We start from the raw sequence: 19,796 nt of genomic DNA, 5'->3' as shown, positions 1-19,796 counted from the left end.
GCCTATTGTCACCTACGAGCACTGGTATGGAGTTGACAGATAAAGATCTGATTTGGTTACATTCACATACAAGTGCATTGTATTCCTATTGGAACCCCGATACTGGTTGTCATCGTGACGAACGAAATTTGTAACCACGAAGTTGTTAAATCGACCCGTTTCCACAAGAAAAACAAACAGCTTTCATTTTTGTAAGTGTCCGATGTCATGGGTTCGAATCTCGTATTCTCCTCCACCAGGTCTTTGATCTGTCAGCATCAAAACTAGAAGGGCCGTGCAAGTAGTCAGTGTTTCCGTCACTTCAAGACAACCCTCTCGTGAAAAATGTTTAACCGTCAAAGTGTGTTGTTAAAACACTTATGAACGTCATGTGACCGCTCTCTTGTCTAATGGCAAAATTGAGATTTTTAAAAAATAGATAAAAATATATGACATAAAGAAAAACATATCCGAAGTATCAATGCGTTTTGTGAAAGTTGCCTTGCAGGTTTTTATCAAACGAGCGAAAATTCTATGAAACATACACTCTGGGAAAAATAAGATCCAAAAAGATGCTGATATTTAGGATAAGAAATAACACACCCCTTTACCTTATATAAACAAGATAAAACTCGAAGCTTTGCCAAAGCGTGTATTAACGAGCTGACAAGATAAAATCGCATCTGTTTAACCACAGAGGTTTACCTATTCCATTAGATTATGAAAACAGATAGGACTAACATATTGAAAATAAAACCTTGTTTAAATTCTATATATTCTGAATATTATCGCAACAGCAGTCGCCGTTTTCAAATGTACGTTATACGTGCAGTTGTATTACCACATATACGTCTACAACATCATACAGACAGATGCAGATAGACGCACTAACAATAGAAATGTGGTTCAAGCAGTAGAGGGAAGATAAACATGGATTTACATTAGCGTTCAAGGAAAGTCACCAGATATATCCAATCCCTACCTTAAACTGGACAAGCTGGTCCCACAAAATAAAATTGACATGTAGCGATAACTTTGTAATGATGATGATATAAGTAGGATGATATTGACTATATGTTTACGGATTGATTAACCTTGTATCCCAACATACTACAAATGAAGACAAACCATCACGGAAAATATCACATTATCTTTTTCCCTGCCATACATCTCGAATGGGTTTTTAATATAACTAAACATTCAAACTAATTTGTATAAAGAACACAGTGTAACTCTCCATAATTTGATCAGGAAATTCTGAATTTGCCAAATGTGATGCATCGGTGACAAAGTATGTCTGGTACAATTATCTATTTAGTCTTGTACCATATGTCATCGTGTTAGTTTTCAAGGAAAGTCACAAACTAGATCCAACCCCTACCTTACAGTGGACAAGCTGGTCCCACCGCTCCCCGACTGCCCAGATACGTGTATGTAGTGATGCTCTGAATCCAATAACGCGCTCTCAACATCAACCTGCAGCGTTTAAATCCTCATCATTTACAGTGTCTTGAAGGCAACTCCAACTACCTCAGATACGACGTCCCGCCCGTAATCACAGCCCGCAGTGCAACCACACAGAGCTGTACGAGAGTGTGTCCATGTGTCGAGACCCTTACCGTCACGTCCTCAGCCGCCAATGCACAGATAGCCGTTGGTGTTATCTGACTCGGTGCAACGACTCCCTCTGCGGTGGAGCATGAGAGCAGCTTTTACTGATATTACTCTGTTAGTAATAATGGGGCCTGGGGGATTCCATCAGCCTTGTTATTGGCCTCAGCTGATCACGAGGCAAGCGATAACGCTGTGGGCAAAGGCTTTATAACTAGCTCACGCAACGCCAACCAGAAACACGGTTCTCATGAACCGGCAACTTTCTGCAGGGTTTGAATAGGTCCTGCTAAAATGAGACGTGTTTGTGTGTAGTTGACGAGATGGATGGATGGATGGGTGGATGGATTGGTGGATGGACAGACGGAAATGTAGATGAAAGGAAGGACGGTTTGATTTATGATAAGACGGGTATGTAGATAGAACAAAGGATGGGTGATGGATGAAAAGATGGGCATATAGATGGATGGTTACTGCAAAGACGGTTATATTGATGGATGGATGAATAGCCGGGTATATAGATGGATTGATTGGTGAATAAACGGGAATACAAATGGGTGGATGGGTGAATAGGCGAATATATAGATCGACGGATGGATGGGTTAAAAGGCGGGTATATGGATGGATGGATCAAAAGACGGTCTTATAGATGGATGGATGGATGAATAGACGGATATGCAGATGGAGTGATGAAAATAAGGGTATATAGATGGATGGATGATGGACGTATAGATGGGTACATAGATGGATGGATGGATGATCAATAGACGGGCATATAGATTGGTTGATGGATGTATAAATGGTTACATAGATGTGTGGATGGATGGATCAATAGACAGCATATAGATTGTTTGATGGATGGATGTATAGATGGGTACATAGCTGGATGGATGGGTGGATCAATAGACGGGAATATAGATGGATGGATGAATAGACGGATATACAGATGGATTGATGACAATACGGATATATAGATTGATGGATGGATGGATGGATCAATAGACGGGCATATAGGTGGATGGATGGATGTATAGATAGATAAATAGATGGATGAAGGATGCATGCGAGCACGGTGAACGACATCTAAATATCTAAATACAGGGATATCTGCTCGTCATTCAGTAACCACAAGCTGACATATTACCGTTATACTCAAACACACAATCAAATGGACATGTAGCGATAACGTGGTTGTAATAATGATGACATGGGTATGATGATATTGACCATATGTTTCACCGACTGATGCACCTTGTATCCCAACGCTTCACAACTGAAGATAGAACATCATTGAAAATATCACATTCTCTTTTTCCCGCTAGAACTGCCATAAATCTCGAATGGGTTTTTAGTATAACTAACCGTTCAAAGTTATTTGTATAAAGGACACAGTATAACTATCCAGAATTCTGAATTTGCCAAACGTAATGCATCAGCAACCGAAAGCGTGTCTGATGCAATTCCCTATTTTGACTTATGACTTATTTTGACAATATGTTCCCGTGATTTTTTTTCCGGCGAACAGTTGATTTGCCCTTTCAGGTGTTTGTGAAAAGGTTTTTCCGTGTTTTATTTAAAAATTTCAAAAAAACGAAAAAGATCTTCGAAAGTCAATATTTTGGTCAATCTGAAATCCAGCAATGACAAAACAGCAGTATACTTAAGACAACAGGAGTTTGGAACTTACTCCTCAACATTCATACAGTGATCACGACAAGATGATAGTTACTTTGGCATATATGAGTGCAGATAAGTGGTATTTACACCGACGGCGTTAAAGGTTTTGTTTGTTTGTTTGTTTGTTTGTTTGTTTGTTTGTTTTTTAACGCCGCACTCAGCAATAATCCAGCTATATGACGACTGTCGGTAAATAATCGAGTCTGGACCAGACAATCCAGTGATTGAGATCATGAGCATCGGTCCACGCAATTGGGATACAATGACATGCATCAACCAAGTCAGCGAGCCTGACCACGCGTTAAAGGTACTCATATTGAGAGATAACTCAGCGAACTCCGGTTAATCGTGACTGTAACGCTCCCAATGAAATCTGGAGTCATATGAGCTGACTAATCCCTATCAAAAATATGCAAACTTTCCCCAAATAATCCTGGGACTTTTCAGAAAAAAACGTGATACACTCAATGCCGTTTCAATAAATGTTGTTGTTACTTACCCTCACCGGTCGCCAGGCAGAGCGGCAGACAGTAAAGCCATGTGTACTGAAATATTTAGGTGCTGTACATTCATTTACAGGTACTTGATGAAAATCAATTCCCACTCACTGAAATCTGTCATTAGACACGCGCCGGTAACTGTAATCGTTTATGTAGTCACCACGCGCTTTGTCACAGTAGGTACCTGACATCCGTCACTCATTCGCGACGGTCATGTCAACATCAGATGTTTGCTGTATTAGGTTTAGAACAATATGTGTACGATAAACGCTGTGATGTAAGTAAACAACTCTTGTTACAGCTATTTGACTGCTTGTTTAGATCAAAAACGTTTTCAGGATTCAGATTTTTTTAGGCGATATGAAATCAGACTTCTCACATGACGATAACCGTATTTAGCTCAGGGAGACAGGTTATAATTGATTGAAAATAAGATTTAGTGTCCTAAACCAGACTCTTTTCAGATATGTACTCTATCCAGAAATATACATCTGGGCAGATATATCAATAGTGACGTACTCTATCCAGGCATACACATCAAGGCAGATATATCTATATTGACGTACTCTATCTAGGTATACACATCAGGGCAGATATATCAATAGTGACGTACTCTATCCAGACATACACATCAGGGCAGATATATCTATAGTGACGTACTCTATCCAGAAATACACATCAGGGCAGATATATCTATTGTTATGCACTCTATCCAGACATACACATCCGGGCAGATATATCTATAGTGACGTACTCTATCCAGACATACACATCAGGGCAGATATATCAATAGTGACGTACTCTATCCAGGCATACACATCAGGACAGATATATCAATAGTGACGTACTCTATCCAGACATACACATCAGGGCAGATATATCAATAGTGACGTACTCTATCCAGACATACACACCAGGGCAGATATATCAATAGTGACGTACTCTATCCAGACATACACATCAGGGCAGATATATCAATAGTGACGTACTCTATCCAGACATACACATCAGGGCAGATATATCAATAGTGACCTTCTCTATCCAGACATACACACCAGGACAGATATATCAATAGTGATGCACTCTATCCAGACATACACATCTGGGGAGATATATCAATAGTGGCTTTCTCTATCCAGACATACACACCAGGACAGATATATCAATAGTGACCTTCTCTATCCAGACATACACACCAGGGCAGATATAGCTATTGTGACGTACTCTATCGAGGCATACACACCAGGGCAGATATAGCTATTGTGACGTACTCTATCGAGGCATACACACCAGGGCAGATATATCTATTGTGATGCACTCTATCCAGACATACACATCCGGGCAGATATATCTATAGTGACGTACTCTATCCAGGCATACACACCAGGGCAGATATATCTATAGTGACGTACTCTATCCAGACATACACACCAGGGCAGATATATCTATAGTGACGTACTCTATCCAGGCATACACACCAGGGCAGATATATCAATAGTGACGTACTCTATCCAGGCATACACATCAGGGCAGATATATCTATAGTGACGTACTCTATCCAGGCATACACACCAGGACAGATATAGCTATTGTGACGTACTCTATCCAGACATACACATCCGGGCAGAAATAGCTATTGTTATGCACTCTATCCAGACATACACATCCGGGCAGATATATCTATAGTGACGTACTCTATCCAGACATACACATCAGGGCAGATATATCAATAGTGATGCACTCTTTCCAGACATACACTTCTGGGGAGCTATATCAATAGTGGCTTTCTCTATCCAGACATACACACCAGGGCAGATATAGCTATTGTGACGTACTCTATCCAGACATACACACCAGGGCAGATATAGCTATTGTGACGTACTCTATCCAGACATACACACCAGGGCAGATATAGCTATTGTGACGTACTCTATCCAGGCATACACACCAGGGCAGATATAGCTATTGTGACGTACTCTATCCAGACATACACACCAGGGCAGATAAAGCTATTGTGACGTACTCTATCCAGACATACACACCAGGGCAGATATATCTATTGTTATGCACTCTATCCAGACATACACATCATGGCAGATATATCTATAGTGACGTACTCTATCCAGACATACACATCATGGCAGATATATCTATTGTGACGTACTCTATCCAGACATACACACCAGGGCAGATGAAGCTATTGTGACGTACTCTATCCTGACATACACACCAGGGCAGATATAGCTATTGTGACGTACTCTATCCAGACATACACATCTGGGGAGATATAGCTATTGTGACGTACTCTATCCAGACATACACATCTGGGGAGATATAGCTATTGTGACGTTCTCTATCCAGACATACACACCAGGGCAGATATTTCAATAGTGACCTTCTCTATCCAAGCAGATAAACCAGGGCAGATATATTAATATTGTCTTACTCTATCCCAGCAATCACATGTGGGTGTATATCACAATTGTGACATTCGCTATCCAAGTAGACATATTTCTATGGACATACTTGTTGACATGTAGTACATATCTTATGAGGATTGTTTGGCCACAATGCCGGGGGGTTACTGTAGACTGTACCCCAAACAAGGACCTACATTGCATGTGTGGAACTCTTAGGACCTATGTCCTTTCTGTACTGATCATAAGATAAGTATGCTTCTGTCCCATGGTCCGACTAGACACTCGCCACGACCAAATGTATTGGATGCAACTTGTACACGGACAGCTATAAACTGTACAAATGTTTAAGCTGAAACAATTATTCTGAGACGAACGATCGAGTATCAAACCAGCAAACCATTATCTGTCTGTTTCCAGGACGAGTGCGTCTTTATTTACGAGGAACGGCAGCGTCTGCCGACTCTATGGTAAGATTTCAGCAATCACGTTTACCGAATCGACTCAAAATTGCTGATACAGCAGATTTCATCGGTCGTCTTCTTGGAGGATTTCTATTTGGGCAGGTGAGTTGTGCATTTCGCCTCTTCCTTCACTTTGTCACAGCGTTTCAGGACCGGAGGCACGGGTGGCCCAGTCGTCTAAGGCGCCGCAATTCCCTGTGCAGAGTTGCGTCCCTTGGTCACGCCAGTAACCTATGATTGTGGGTTCGAATGCCGGTTCGCCGCGATTATGTTTCTAGGTTTGTCAGCACCATACCCGTGCTCGTGGGTTTCACCGAAGTGGTAAACGTCTGAGACCTGCATCACTTCGGTCTTTCCTCCCACATTAAGCTGACACGCCGCGATATAACTGGAATAATGTTAAAAGCGGCGTTAAACCCTACACACTCACTCACTCACTCGTTTCAGGACCTCCTCCGTGGCTTAGTGGCTAGAGCGTCTGCCGGTAGAGCGGAAGGTCAGTGGTCATACCAAAGTACGTTAAATATGGTACTTGTTGTTACCCTGCCTGGCAATAAGGGGATAAATCATGGACTGGTGTGGTATCGCAGTTGGCTAAGCCGTCCAATCAAGTTATACTCAGATGCGAGATAAGTACCGATACGTCAGATAGCGAGGCTGGTGAGTGAGTTGCATTTAAGACAACTGTTAATTATCCTTCCAGTTACTCCAAATGCTGACAGCCTAATGAGAGAGGAAATCCCAAAGCTTTAGAATCTTCATATTTTAAAAACTACGAGCGCGATATGGTGTTGAAATGCCAAGGATCAAACGTGGGGTGAAGGAGAGATTCCACCCAAAAGCAGCCGTGGAACCCAATGCTGCAGAGCGGGCAACTCCAAACGTAGTTCGCGCACATGTATATCTTCAATACCTAAAAGCACTAATACTAGTACCTATTTTTGTGACGTTATTGCTTCTGAGAAAAAAACTTCTGTGTCATGATAAAAGAAAATCTTGAATCTAACAACCTTAATTACAACACTTCCATCATTGCAAGACATAAAACATCACCGATATTTCAATTGCACCAGTTCCAGGCTAATTAATCAGGTTTTTGCTGTTTATATCTAAATCGAATAACTGAATTCTGAAAAACGGGAAGAAATGTAGCGTGTGAACAAAGTTCAGGATTAGAAGAACGTTAATATTTTGCGTTCAGACACCTGTATCCACTTAGTAAATGCCTCCCTGAGTGGACACGTCAGTGATAAATCCTCGTCCTAAAACAATGGGCTGAAAAGGGACTGCGTTGTGGAAATCTGGTCGTGCGGTTGTCGATATATAGAGACAGTGTGAACCACTGTAGACACAAATGCATTTGTAATGTTCAAGTTTCTAAATAGTCGGAGATTTCATTGGGAGTCAATGAGTTCGACTCTGTGTTTGGGGAGATAAACAACAACAAGACAGAAGGACATTAGGTCGGTAGTAAAGGTAGGAAAGGCATGGCGAAGCGGAACAAGAGCACGGAACAGACCCCCAAATGTAGGTGTAGCCAGAAGCAGCACCACTACAGTTGAAATATCACCAGCCAACACACACAAGCTCTTGTTCATCAGAACAGGAGAGACCCATTTTTTCTTCAAGGCTCAGACCGTAATCTTCTACCAACATTGACACTATCGACTGGCGTGCTACATTAGATTGTTTGAATAGATAGTACTGTTACAATCGCATTTGGAGGCAATATTACACCCCATGGAATGGTTATAGTAGAATACAGTAATCCCACCACAATCTGACATGAAGCTCACCACTTGTCCTCTGTACAGGAAAGCCAAGTCATCGCTTTTTGGGCATTATTCTCGCACAATCTCACGAGATCTTCATCACGTCTGTCTGAGATTAACAGACGGCAGAGAATATTGCGTGACAACAGATATATAAGCGCTGATATAAGCTGGAGCAGGAACCCTCGTTGGATGTGTCACGTGACACATTATCCTCATCTAATTGGTGTGATGGATCGCCATGGGACAATTGCATCATTACTTCTGCTGATTGAAGTATTTGACTTCTGTAATCGTCTTCCTGTATGAGGTTTAGTTCGGCCTTAAGTTAGTTTACGTCTTTCCCTTACATACTCCCTCACCGACCACAACAAATACTCCCGGTACTACCACACTCCTTTGAATATGGGAGCCTTGAGCCTGTATCACCTTTGTGGTGTTCATAGAATATGATTTCTGCCTTCACAATCCCTGTCTCCAAACTGTACGTTATTAGTGAATTGGTTAACTGACTGGTGAACTGCCAGTATTTTTCATACATTGTGAGGTGAAATAGGGTTTAATTGAACCTTGCGTCAAATCTCGCGTGCATCCATGTGGTATATATGTGCGTGTGGAATGTGCCTCCGTGCACGTGTGTGTGTGTGTGTGTGTGTGTCTGTGTGTGTGAGAGAGAGTGCATACGAGTGTTTGTTTATGAGTTTGTGTGTATGTATATGTCTGTATGTGTATTAAACTATTTTGGACTACTACTCTAAACTCTATCCTCAAGACCGAGGATTGGGCCAGGGGATAGAGCGACCGACCTTGCACTCTCCGGGCAGAGGATCTATCCACTAGGCCTCGGAGGAGGTCTCAGCATTCTGAAGTCATGCTGATCTTCCGCTTGTCTGTCTCCTCTGTATTCTATCTCCATTGTACTATGACCCTCTATTATCCAGTGTATCATATAGCTCCATTGTATTATGAGCCTCAATTATCCAGTCTATTTAATCTCCCATAATGTTGTCCTCTTTATCTGTAGTGTTTTGACTTTCTATATTGGAATGAAATACATGGAAATACCACCTTTTAAGATAAATACGAAGCGATGGTGTACAACAAGCGCTTCTTCTTTCAAATACTTTGTTTGCCTAAAGTGCTTTAATTTGTCAATATGTTCGGAATAGCGCTGGATTCTCTTGTTTAATTCATTACTAAATCAGAGTCCATTGATGTTTGGGTACATGATTCCCCGGGGACTGTAAAGGCATTACACGGTTTCATTTTACGGGTTTTGATGTCCTGCTAATGGATTGAAACTACCTGGGAATGTCTGGCAGCGGTGTCCACGCCTCTCGCACACTGCACTGGGACACCTTGCACCAACACGGGTACTATCGATTGATGAATTGACAATTTCCTTTCAGGTAAGAAATCGATAGCATGCAGGGAACATCACGTTGAGATACAAGCGTGACATTTCGAAAACAAGGCCCGCATATTTGACATGTTTTTCCTGAATCTTGTCAATCACATTCTTGTGACAGAAAGAGACAGAAAAGTCAATGCTTATTATTATTGATATTAGTATTAGTAGTAGCAGTAATGGTAGTAGTTGAAGCATTAATGGTAGAAGTAGTAGTAGTAGTAGTATTTGTGATAGTGGTAGTGATAGCAGTAGTAGTATTGGTACTACTGGTAGTTGTGTATCGTTGTACTACATAGGGCTGTTTGAATTTGTCGGAAGGGCACTGATAAGGTGTTTCCGTGTTTAGATTCGAACCTAATCTGTGAAAAGAGCGAATGCACTAACTACTCACCAACCGCTCTCGATCGTCCAGTACACGTCTGTCTTCTACCAAGTACGCTCACAGATTCCGAGAGGCGCTGGCAATTTGCATGATTGGAAACATGGAATTGCCTTCATGGTGGCGATAATTATCCTCGCGTAGCCAGAACTTCAGATAATGAAAGTTGAGATAAACACCATCTATCTGATGGGATGCTTCTACAGAAACTCCCTCATCAACCAGGAAGAGCTTTCCTTAAACTATATGTTTGGCGTACTTTTGATCCATGCTGTTTGTGTCTAGCACCAGCGGATTACTCCAGGGGATTACCACAGCGTCTGAACACCGCCTTGTAGCTGTATAACGTGGTAATTCATGGTAATGACCATTTAAACCAGGTATTTATAAACTGATTATTATTGCTCCTTAAGTATAATGTGTGTGATTGTGGGCACCATGTGGTTTAGATACATCTGCATTTGGCATGGTATTTGTCAGTGTGCTGTGGTCGATATTTGCAGCAGGCGACTAGATTAGACATCAATACTGAAGGTTTTCCCAAAACATGTACCATTGACCGGGGTCATAATGTACCGTTTCGAACATGGACAGGGTGTGGATTTGGCGGATTATGAATATGCACACTGCATCATTATTATTATGATGTTGGAGTTGATCACAATCATGCTAAACACATCCAACAGTTGGTTGATTGGTTGGCTGCTTCTTTAACGCCACACTCAGCAATATTCCACCTATATGACGGCGGTCTGTAAAAAATCTAGCCAGACAATCCAATGATTGACATCATTAGCATCGATCCACCCAATTGTGACACGATGACATGCATCAACCAAGTCCGCGAGCCTGACCACCTGATCCCGTTAGTCGCTTCTTACAACAAGCATAGTTGCCTTTTACGGCAAGCATGAGTTGCTGAAGACCTATTTTACCTTGGATCTTCACGGGTCTCCAACTGTTGGCTGCCGTGCAGTGGTGTTGAACACGTACAGCTAATTACAGCTGCCCTTTCCCATCATGGACACAATCGCTCGGTGTCATCCGCGGTTATTGTAGGACTGTGTAAACTCGCTGAGATAATACGAATTGTCACAATGGCTACATAAATCAATAGCTGTATAATTGAAAGAAGTTTTTGTTAAATGAGCAAATCTCCCTTAAATTCCTTTTCAATTTACTTCGCTTTGCTTCTACGCAAGGTTGTCATAAAAAGCAAAAAAAAAACTAAACATGTTAGAGATGTCATCTTCTCGTAGTGATGTTTCAATTACGTTCCGAGGCCACAACATGCCTCATCGCTTATTTGAGAGGGCGATTGCCCCATATTGCGAATCTGGTATTGATGTCCTGCTAACTGTCAGAGGGGAGCCCATTGTCAGGCTTACTGATCCAAGGGTAAATGTAATGGTTTCAAATTTGAAGCCGCTGACATCAAGTGTAGAATTCTAGCGCAGCTCAAACAGCACGCCGAGGTTCTCTCTATAATTACTCTTGCTTTAGCGAGCGAAATTGTCGACTTGCATCATTAAAAAAGATTTATTTACTTAAGGGGGAAAACTCAAACATATATTTCCTCTTACAACAAACGTTCTGTTGAGGAGAACGTAAGAGTAAATGTTGATTCATGAACAAGAATAACCGAACCCTACATAGAGAACATGAATAACATAACACATGTTATACATAATATTTTCTAAGGCGATAGGTGTGATACAGATATTTGAATGTATTCATTAGTTAATCTCACGACGCCGTGTCATGTTTCGCTGAAGCGAATTCAACGACTACACGCCCTCCGATCACAGGATGACAAAACTTGTGTCCCGACAAAATGTTAAATGTTTAGCTTGAATGTCAACAGATACAATATTTCAATCAGTGCTAAGTGAACGTTACTACTTCTCGATAATGTGGGCATGAATAATTGACAACCAACTGTCCATTCGTAAAAAAAATAATGGATTATTAAACCAATAGAGTCACAGATGCTTTTCAAGAATGCACGACTTTTTCCAATCGGTCTCTAAGGAATTCTATTGATATTCTAATCATCATGGGAGTCAACGAGCGGGCGTAAATTTGTGTTAATGTGTAAATGAATATATTTTGGATTAGTAGCTGACGAGTGGGAGATATTATCAGTCGGTGATTTAATGTGTCATCCAGCTGATGGAAACATCAGCTTCACGAGGAAGAAGTACGGAAACACAAATCATCATGTACAGCTGACCTGTTACGATATTCTAAAATTCTCAGAATGCTCACTCCTCCTGTGTTATACAGCATGGTAATGTTCTATCCAGAATTGGGGACCGCCTCCGTGGTTTAGTGGTAGAGCGTCTGCCCGGAGAGCGGAATGTCCGGGGTTCGATCCCCGGCCGCGTCATACCCAAAGATGTTTAAAAATGGTACTTGTTGTTACCCTGTCTGGCGCTCGGCATTAAGGGGCTTAAACAAGGACTGGTCGGCTCAGAGTCAGTATACTGTGTCTAAGTGGGGTATTCATGTTAAACTGCGGCATGGTATCTCAGTGAGCTAGCACTATAAATCGGCATCAGTCCGGACTAGTACAAACAGCCACACACACACACGTTCATGCACATCGCTATATAAGTGCAATAATCTTGGACGCGACGTTAAACCCCATTTCACCTCACCTCACCTATCCAGAATTGAGAGAAGGAAGACAGCATGTAATATGGTTGGACCCAGAAGGAAAATATATAAGAAAAGTACAAATGTATTATTCCTCCTGATGATTAATATTACGATAACATCTATAACTGGTCAAGTATATTTTCAGAGAGAGATGTTTGTTTTTCCATTCTAATTGATAATCATGATATTAGAGATGATGGATGACCATCTTGGTGCAGATAACGATGATATTAATTAAATAAGTGTCATTTTACTACTATAGAATTCTTAAAGTTTTTATGTAAAATGATAAGTTTGAGTAAGTGAGTTGTGCATATCGCCTCCTCCTTCAGTTTGTCACATCATTTCAGGACCGCCTCCATGGTTTAGTGGAAAAAGCGGCTGCCCAGAAAATGGAGAGATATAATCCACTGGATAATCGAGGATCATAATAAAATGGAGATATTATGTTCTGGATAACCGAGAGTCATAATCGTAGAGACTCGAGGATCGAAACTGCTGGTATTAGATACTTGGCCTTGGGAAATCGATTATATAAATCTCTGACTTTACCGAAAATGAATGACATAGTGAAAGATGTTACGATTGAAGATAAAGTTCTGTTAAATGTCAAATCATTTCCTCCTGTCTTCAATCTTTGTCCAGAAATTGCAATCAGGGTTGACAAATCTCTAACAAAACGACAGCATCGAATCAAAAGCCCACGATACCCATGTGTAAGAGAGATGCGTGTTTTCAAATGACCAAACCCCTTCCTTTGGATATCTCCTACACTGTCTCTAAAAGAACGCATACAGTTAACATTAAGTGGACGAAGGGAACAGTTGACAATCACATTTACAGGCAACAGAAGAAGCTGATGGGATATACATGTTATACAGGAAGTCCAACTCTTTCTGGATGTGACCTCTATAATTTAGCGAGGGTGGTGAGTGAGTTGCGTTTAAAACAACTGTTAATTATCCTTCCAGTTACATCACGGCTTCTCAGCTTAAAGAGTGAGGAAATCCCAAACTGTTGCAGGCTTTAGAATTGTCATGTTTTGAAACCAACGAGCGCGATATGGTGTTGAAATACCAAGGTTCATAGGTGGGCAGAAGGAGAGAGTCCACCCCATAGCAGCCGTGGGACGCAATTCTGAAGAATGGGTAACTCCAAACGTAGTTCGCGCCCATGTAAATCTTCAATACCTAAGAACACTAATACTGATACTCCTACATTGGGATCGATGCACACATTTTTGTGACTTCGTTGCTTCTGACAAAACCTTTTGTGTCATGGAAAAGATAATCTTGAATCTAACAACCTTAATTACAACACTTCCATCATTGCAAGACATAAAACATCACCGATATTTCAATTAAACCAGTTCCAGGCTAATTAATCAGGTTTATGCTGTTTATATCTAAATCGATTGACTGAATTCTGAAAAACGGGAAGTAATGTAGCGTGTGAACACAGTTCAGGAATAGAAGAACGTTGGTTTCTTGCGTTCAGTCGCCTGTATCCACTTAGTAAAAGCCTCCCTGAGTGGACACGTCAGGGATAAATCCTCGTCCTAAAACAATGGGCTGAAAAGGGACTGCGTTGTGGAAATCTGGTCGTGCGGTTGTCAAAATATAGAGACAGTGTGAACCACTGTAGACACAAATGTATTTGTAATGTTCAAGTTTCTTAAAAGTCGGATATTTCGATTGGGAGTCAATGATTTCCACCCTGTGTTTGGATGGGATAAACAACAACAAGACAGAAGAACAATAGGTCGGTAGTAAAGGTAGGAAAGGCATTACCAAGCGGAACAAGAGCACGAAACAGACCCCCAAATGTAGGTGTAGCCAGAAGCAGCGCCACTACAGTTGAAATATCACCAGCCAACACACACAAGCTTTTGTTCATCAGAACAGGAGAGACCCATTTTTTCTTCAAGGCTCAGACCGTAATCTTCTTCCAACATTGACATTATCGACTGGCGTGCTACATTAGATTGTTTGAATATAAAGTACTGTTACAATCCCATTTGGTGGCAATATTACACCCCATGGACTGGTTATAGTAGAATACAGTAATCCCACCACAATCTGACATGAAGCTCACCACTTGTCCTCTGTACAGGAAAGCCAAGTCATCGCTTATTGGGCATGTCTTGCACAATCTCACGAGATCTTCATCACGTCTGTCTGAGATTAACAGACGGCAGAGAATATTGCGTGACAACAGATATATAAGCGCTGATATAAGCTGGAGCTGGAACCCTCGTTGGATGTGTCACGTGACACATTATCCTCATCTGATTGGTGTGATGGATCACCGTCGGACAATTGCATCATTACTTCTGCTGATGGAAGTATTTGACTTCTGTAATCGTCTTCCTGGATGAGGTTTAGTTCGGCCTTAAGTTAGTTTATGTCTTTCCCCTTACATACTCCCTCACCGACCACAACAAATACTCCCGCTACTACCACACTCCTTTGAATATGGGAGCCATGAGCCTGTATCACCTTTGTGGTGTTCACAGAATATTATTTCTGCCTTCACAATCCCTGTCTCCAAACTGTACGTCATTAGTGAACTGGTGAACTGACTGGTGAACTGCCAGTATTTTTCATACATTGTGAGGTGAAATAGGGTTTAATATAACCTTGCATCAAATCTCGCGTGCATCCATGTGGTATATATGTGTGTGTGCCTCCGTGCATGTGTGTGTGTGTGTGTGTGTGTGTGTCTGTGTGTGTGTGAGAGAGAGAGTGCATACGAGTGTGTGTTTATGAGTTTGTGTGTATGTATATGTCTGTATGTGTGTTAGAACTATTTTGGACTTATACTCTACACTCTATCCGCAAGACCGTGGAATGGGCCAGGGGATAGAGAGACCGACCTTCCACTCTCCGGGCAGAGGATCTATCCACTAGGCCTCGGAGGTGGTCTCAGCATTCTGAAGTCATGCTGATCTTCCGCTTGTCTGTCTCCTCTGTATTCTACCTCCATTGTACTATGATCCTCTATTATCCAGTGTATCATATACCTCCATTGTATTATGAGCCTCGATTATCCAGTGTATCATATATCTCCATTGTACTATGATCCTCTATTATCCAGTGTATCATATAAATATATTGTATTATGAGCCTCAATTATCCAGTCTATTTAATCTCCTGTAATGTTGTCCTCTTTATCTGTAGTGTTTTGACTTTCTATATTGTAATGAAATACATGGAAATACCACCTTTTAAGATAAATACGAATCGATGGTGTACAACAAGCGCTTCCTCTTTCAAATACTATGTTTGCCTAAAGTGCTTTTATATGTCAATATGTTCGGAATAGCGCCTGGATTCTCTTGTTTAATTCATTACTAAATCAGAGTCCATTGATGTTTGGGTACATGTTTCCCCGGGGACTGTAAAGGCATTACACGGTTTCATTTTACCGGTTTTGATGTCCTGCTAATCGATTGAAACTACCTGGGAATGTCTGGCAGCGGTGTCCACGCCTCTCGCACACTGCACTGGGACACCTTGCACCAACACGGGTACTATCGATTGATGAATTGACAATTTCCTTTCAGGTAAGAAATCGATAGCATGCACGGAACATCACGTTGAGATACAAGCGTGACATTTCGAAAACAAGGCCCGCATATTTGACATGTTTTTCCTGAATCTTGTCAATCACATTCTTGTCAAAAGAGACAGAAAAGTCAATGCTTATTATTATTGATATTAGTATTAGTAGTAGCAGTAATGGTAGTAGTTGAATCATTAATGGTAGAAGTAGTAGTAGTAGTAGAAGTATTTGTGATAGTGGTAGTGATAGCAGTAGTAGTATTGGTACTTCTGGTAGTAGTGTATCGTTGTACTACATAGGGCTGTTTGAATTTGTCGGAAGGGCACTGATAACGTGTTTCCGTGTTTAGATTCGAACCTAATCTGTGAAAAGAGCGAATGCACTAACTACTCACCATCCGCTCTCGATTGTCCAGTACACGTCTGTCTTCTACCAAGTACGCTCACAGATTCCGAGAGGCGCTGGCAATTTGCATGATTGGAAACATGGAATTGCCTTCATGGTGGCGATAATTATCCTCGCGTAGCCAGAACTTCAGATAATGAAAGTTGAGATAAACACCATCTATCTGATGGGCTGCTTCTACAGAAACTCCCTCATCAACCAGGAAGAGCTTTCCTTAAACTATATGTTGGGCGTACTTTTGATCCATGCTGTTAGTGTCTAGCACCAGCTGATTACTCCAGGGGATTACCACAGCGTCTGAACACCGCCTTGTAGCTGTATAACGTGGTAATTCATGGTAATAACCATTTAAACCAGGTATTTATAAACTGATTATTGTTGCTCCTTAAGTATAATGTGTGTGATTGTGGGCAGCATGTGGTTTAGATACATCTGCATTTAGCATGGTATTTGTCAGTGTGCTGTGGTCGATATTTGCAGCAGGCGACTAGATTAGACATAAATACTGAAGGTATTCCCAAAACATGTACCATTGACCGGGGTCATAATGTACCGTTTCGAACATGAACAGGGTGTGGATTTGGCGGATTATAAATATGCACACTGCATCATTATTATTATGATGTTGGAGTTGATCACAATCATGCTAAACACATCCAACAGTTGGTTGATTGGTTGGCTGCTTGTTTAACGCCACACTCAGCAATATTCCAGCTATATGACGGCGGTCTGTAAATAATCGAGCCTTGACCAGACAATCCAATGATTGACATCATTAGCATCGTTCCGACCAATTGTGACACGATGACATGCATCAACCAAGTCCGCGAGCCTGACCGCCTGATCCCGTTGGTCGCTTCTTACAACAAGCATAGTTGCCCTTTACGGCAAGCATGAGTTGCTGAAGACCTATTTTACCTTGGATGTTCACGGGTCTCCAACATTTGGCAGCCGTGTAGTGGTGTTGAACACGTACAGCTAATTACAGCTGTCCTTTCCCATCATGGACACAATCCCTCGGTTATTGTAGGATTGTGTAAACTCGGTGAGATAATACGAATTGTCACACGGGCAACATAAATCAATAGCTGTATAATTGAAAGTAGTTTTTGTTAAATGAGCAAATCGCCCTCAAATTCCTTTTCAATTTACTTCGCTTTGCTTCTACGCAAGGTTGTCATAAAAAGCCAAAAAAACCTAAACATGTTAGAGATGTCATCTTCTCGTAGTGATGTTTCAATTACGTTCGGAGGCCGCAACATGCCTCATCGCTTATTTGAGAGGGCGATTGCTCCGTATTGCGAATCTGGTATTGATGTCCCGCTAACTCTCAGAGGGGAGCCCATTGTCAGGCTTACTGATCCAAGAGTAAATGTAAAATGATTTCAAATTTAAAGCCGCTGACATAAAGTGTAGAATTCTAGCGCAGCTCAAACAGCACGCCGAGGTTCTCTCGATAATTACTCTTGCTTTAGCGAGCAAAATTGTCGACTTGCATCATTAAAAAAGATTTATTTACAGAAGGGGGAAAACCCAAACATATATTTCCTGTTACAACAAACGTTCTGTTGAGGAGAACGTAAGAGTAAATGTTGATTCATGAACAAGAATAACCGAACCCTGCATAGAGAACATGAATAACATAACACATGTTATACATAATATTTTCTAAGGCGATAGGTGTGATACAGATATTTGAATGTATTCATTAGTTAATTTCACGACGCCGTGTCATGTTTCGCTGAAGCGAATTCAACGACTACACGCCCTCCTATGACAGGATGACAAAACTTGTGTCCCGACAAAATGTTAAATGTTTAGCTTGAATGTCAACAGATACAATATTTCAATCAGTGCTAAGTGAACGTTACTACTTCTCGATAATGTGGGCATGAATAATTGACAACCAACTGTCCATTCGTAAAAAAATAATGGATTATTAAAACAACAGAGTCACAGATGCTTTTCAAGAATGCACGACTTTTTCCAATCGGTCTCTAAGGAATTCTATTGATATTCTCATCATCATGGGAGTCGACGAGCGGGCGTAAATTTGTGTTAATGTGTAAATGAATATATTTTGGATTAGTAGCTGACGAGTGGGAAATATTATCAGTCGGTGATTTAATGTGTCATCCAGCTGATGGAAACATCAGCTTCACGAGGAAGAAGTACGGAAACACAAATCATCATGTACAGCTGACCTGTTACGATATTCTAAAATTCACACAATGCTTACTCCTCCTGTGTTATACAGCATGGTAATGTTCTCTCCAGAATTGGGGACCGCCTCCGTGGTCTAGTGGCCTAGTGGCGTCCGCTCGGAGAGCGGAAGGTCCGGGGTTCGATCCCCGGCCACGTCATACCTAAAGACGTTAAAAAATGGTACTTGTTGTTACCCTGGGGCTAAAACAAGGACTGGTCGGCTCGGAGTCAGTATACTGTGTCTGAGTGGGGTATTCATGTTAAACTATAAATCGGCATCAGTCCGGACTAGTACAAGCAGCCACACAAAGACACACACGTACATGCATGTCGCTATATAAGTGCAATAATGTTGGACGCGACGTTAAACCCCATTTCACCTCACCTCACCTCACCCCACCTCACCTCACCTCACCTTTCCAGAATTGAGAGAAGAAAGAGGGATGTAATAAGGAAAATATCTAAGGAAAGTACAAAATGTAATATTACTCCTGATGATTAATATCACGATGCCACCTTAAACTGTGAAATTGTTTTTTCAGTGAGAGATATTTCTTTTTCCATTATAATTGATAATCTTGATATTGAAATTATGTTAAATAAGATATGAGGGAAGACCATGATATGTTTGCATTCTTTATTGGTGCAGGAAAAATTGACATTGATGACACAAAGTGGCATTTGCTATTATAGAATTTGTCAAATTACAAATATCCGAAACAATGTATGGCAGAATTACCAATATTATTCA

The 19,796-nt window shown here is 41.2% G+C and overlaps 1 protein-coding gene across 4 annotated transcripts in view; it reads right to left on the bottom strand.

Annotated features, from left to right (window-relative positions):
* The window catches only part of LOC139457939 (uncharacterized), a 48,973-nt gene that overhangs the window by 24,073 nt on the left and 5,104 nt on the right, over positions 1–19,796 (bottom strand). For 2 of the 4 annotated variants that reach the window (XM_071239284.1, XM_071239280.1), the window contains exon 1: positions 1,361–1,642. The exons of 1 other annotated variant lie outside the window; for it this stretch is intronic. The gene's annotated coding sequence lies outside the window, so the exon portion shown is untranslated. Of the gene's footprint in view, positions 1–1,360; positions 1,643–19,796 lie in introns of those variants that run through there. One more of the 4 variants, XM_071239282.1, reaches the window with a different exon arrangement.

This window comes from Haliotis cracherodii, unplaced genomic scaffold (assembly GCF_022045235.1).
Source record: "Haliotis cracherodii isolate W230 unplaced genomic scaffold, xgHalCrac1.p SCAF_12, whole genome shotgun sequence".
Classification (NCBI taxonomy): Eukaryota; Metazoa; Mollusca; class Gastropoda; order Lepetellida; family Haliotidae; genus Haliotis; species Haliotis cracherodii.
Note: the sequence above shows the minus strand (reverse complement) of the source record. Positions and strands in the feature narration are given on the sequence as shown.